Source organism: Aulostomus chinensis, chromosome 24 (assembly GCF_037954235.1).
Source record: "Aulostomus chinensis isolate RoL2024-O1b breed Wild chromosome 24, RoL_Achi_v1.0, whole genome shotgun sequence".
Taxonomy (NCBI): Eukaryota; Metazoa; Chordata; class Actinopteri; order Syngnathiformes; family Aulostomidae; genus Aulostomus; species Aulostomus chinensis.
Genome location: NC_141343.1, coordinates 17,738,593 through 17,742,166, shown reverse-complemented (window position 1 = coordinate 17,742,166; position 3,574 = coordinate 17,738,593). Strand labels below are relative to the sequence as shown.

Sequence of the window (3,574 nt, the reverse complement as noted above, 5' to 3'; positions counted from 1 at the left end):
GCCATGTTGATGGGACCAGACAACTTCACGGCGGAGTGTAATACCTTGTCATCTGGTCAGGAAGCGAGATGTTGGGAGTCAAGCACCAGCTGGTCTGGTAGCAGCGAGATGCTTGTGACCGCCATTGCAGCTCTGACATCATCCTCCAGCTCAGTCGCACGTGATGTTAGCTTCAGATAACGACCCTTAATTACCTTTAAAGGCCCTTCTGAGCGCCTGTACAAACAAACCTCACCATTTCAAGGCTGACCTGAGATCCCTGCCCAGGTGTCTCTGAGGTCACGCCTGCAGGTCAAGCGGTGGTTCAGCCGCATCACCCAGAAGGGAGCAGACGGAGGCAGGAGGCCGCCAGACAACCTTCAGGGAATATTTATATTTGAGTTCAGTTTCTCTGTTAAAGGCAACACGCCTGAACTTGTTTACTGAGCACGTCAGATAAGACGGTTCCAGCGGCGAGGAGCTCTGACCTGCTGCTGCCATCACAGACTAAACATCCCGCCGGGCTGGCGCGCAGGGTGATGGGACCAGTCCCAGTGTTTGAGCAGCGCTGGCGGGATGTTGGACTTCCTGTCAGTGATAAAGTCAGCGGAGCGTTCCAGAGAACTCTAGAATCAGAGTCTGGCTGCCGTGTTTATGATACTGCTGCCTCTTATCTTGGCTCAGCAGGTCAAGTCATCCTGAGGAACCTGCTGGACTTAACCGCCGCACAGCAGCCGCCAGAGTCTGTCGGCCTGATGGCCACAGCCCCTCAAGTCACTTTCCCTCACTTCCTGTCCACCACTTCCTCCTCTGTTGGCAAAACTTGAGGAAAAGACTTCCCACTTGAACGATCAACACTCCATCGCCAACCAGACGCACAAACAGCCGCCAGCTTCGTTAAGAGGCATGTCGGCTTATTGTTTTTACCATTTATACCCCAAACTGATCTGATCAGACTCCGTAGTCTCCAGGAACTGGTGCTAACGGCTGACGTCAAGGTGGGTGATATGTGATGCCTAAAGCTAGCCAACTAGCTTGTCTTGTGTAAAGCTAGTGGAGTAGTTTGGGTTCCTCAAGCGAATGGACTAGTTTTGATAGCTAAAGCTAGCTGAGTAGTTTTGGTACCTAAAGCCTGCAGCATTGTGTTGGTACTTCAGCTAGCTGGTGAACTGTGGTCCCTGCCAGGCATGTCTTTGAGCTAGCTGAGTAGTTTCAGTAGTACTTTGAGCTAGCTGAGTAGTTTCAGTAGTACTTTAAGCTAGCTGAGTAGTTTCAGTAGTACTTTAAGCTAGCTGAGTAGTTTCAGTAGTACTTTGAGCTAGCTGAGTAGTTTCAGTAGTACTTTAAGCTAGCTGAGTAGTTTCAGTAGTACTTTAAGCTAGCTGAGTAGTTTCAGTAGTACTTTGAGCTAGCTGAGTAGTTTTGGTACCTAAAGCCTGCAGCATTGTGTTGGTACTTCAGCTAGCTGGTGAACTGTGGTCCCTGCCAGGCATGTCTTTGAGCTAGCTGAGTAGTTTCAGTAGTACTTTGAGCTAGCTGAGTAGTTTCAGTAGTACTTTAAGCTAGCTGAGTAGTTTCAGTAGTACTTTAAGCTAGCTGAGTAGTTTCAGTAGTACTTTGAGCTAGCTGAGTAGTTTTGGTACCTAAAGCCTGCAGCATTGTGTTGGTACTTCAGCTAGCTGGTGAACTGTGGTCCCTGCCAGGCATGTCTTTGAGCTTGGTTAGCTTGATTGCTAGCCTGGTAAGGTTGTTTTTCACATTCGTCACAATGATTCGTTGAGGGCAACTTAAGGAAGAATCGATCTGGTTCCGACATCTTCTGAGTGTCTCCCACGCCGACAGACTCTGGTTCTCGTCTGACTCAGATGGCGAGTGTGGGCAGCACCTCCATTTTCTGGCAGACTGTACTCGTACGTGCAGGACGCCTCCTCTCAGTGGGCATCTGGAAGCTGGCCGAGAAGGAGGAAGGTGGCTGAAGGGTGAACTGGGGAGGATCGATGAGGCTGATGAGGAGGCTCTGCTGGATGGAATCCGTCTCTAGTCAGAGGTTCAGGCGTCGCTCAGCACACGGCAGAGAGAGCGAGGAGCTTCGGTTTGACGGCGTGATTGGGAGCCGACAGTAAACCCTCAACAACACACTGAGGCTTGCAGAGGCGTTCAGCTGCTCAAAGCACCGCCGAGGAGACAGGGACGGCGAAGCAGCTGGTGCTGCACCGCCAGGCTGACTCGCTGAGTTCAGGGAGGAGGAGGCGGGACCAACACTCCAAGCCCCCCACACTGCCACCTCTCCCCCTCACACTGCCACCACTGCCCCCAAAATGTAGCCAATGACAGAAGAAGATGATGATGATGAAGGTGTGAGGTGAGTCCAGGACGTCTCAGGTGTCTCAGGAGACGCTGAAGCTCACAAACACACTGATAATTTCATTCTTGGCAGGCAGAATGTAAACGGCATCCGCTCGCCAGCCACAGGGACCCGGCTCACTGGCTCCAGTTGGAACGGAATGAGCAGCAACGGCGCTGGTGATTGACAGGAAGGAGAGATAACGGCGTCTGGCTGGATGTGTTTATGTCAATGGGGCATTTAGACGTGATTAACTTCTGCATGCCTCCGAGCCCAGCAGTGATGGACCGCGAGGGACTCGACCCACGTCCTCTTTCCCTCTCACCGGACGAGTCTCCCAGATCTCAGATTTACACCCACTTAAAGAATCTCACATCATCTCACCTGAAGACGAATCCGCCCGGCAACAGTGTGAAAGTGACACAATCACACCCACGTTTTCATCATCATCGTTTTCAAGGAATGTGTTTCTGCTCCATCTTTCTTCTGTCACATCAATGGTGACTGGCCCTCGACCTCTGGCCCTCTCCCCGCCCAGCCCCTCGACCTCTGGCCCTCTCCCCGCCCAGCCCCTCGACCTCTGGCCCTCTCCCCGCCCAGCCCCTCGACCTCTGGCCCTCTCCCCGCCCAGCCCCTCGACCTCTGGCCCTCTCCCCGCCCAGCCCCTCGACCTCTGGCCCTCTCCCCGCCCAGCCCCTCGACCTCTAACCCTCTTCCTGCCTCCCAAACTTGACGTGACCTTTTACCACCAGGACACGCCCCTAAAGTTCCGCAGCCTCATCACTTGAAACCTATAGAAGCTTCTCCACATGCTGCTTCCATAACTACCTTTACAATCAATCAGTGATCATTTGGGCGATGGCAGTTTCAAACCCACAGCCTGACAACAATCATGTCCACATCTGTTGACCTTTGCCCTGTTAGGCTACTCAATGCCACTTTTGGAGGGAAAGCTCCAGGCTCAGGAGGAGGAAGCCTGATGTCACCAGTCAGCAAAGTACTCTGGCTCCACGCTGAACTAAGGCTTCACTGTTCCCTCTTTGTTTCCATCACGTCGCAGCTACTTGTTATGTAGCTAACATAACTATAAACTAAAACATAGCCAACAGTCTGGCGAGCTACTTATCGCTAGCTAACAGTCAATAATGTCACTGACAGCTGCAACATCCTGACCTCTGTTTTGTACATGTTGTTCTCTGTACTTGGAGGGATGGATGATCTTCTTTTAATCCATTTTTCCGTCTCTTTTCT

The 3,574-nt window shown here is 52.0% G+C and overlaps 1 long non-coding RNA gene across 1 annotated transcript; it reads left to right on the top strand.

Annotated features, from left to right (window-relative positions):
• Positions 1-786: 786 nt before the first annotated feature.
• On the top strand, positions 787-2,484 carry LOC147239052 (uncharacterized). The gene is made up of 3 exons (XR_015111887.1): positions 787-977; positions 1,845-2,341; positions 2,417-2,484. It is a non-coding gene; the product is annotated as an uncharacterized LOC147239052 (long non-coding RNA).
• The last annotated feature ends 1,090 nt before the right edge of the window (positions 2,485-3,574 follow it).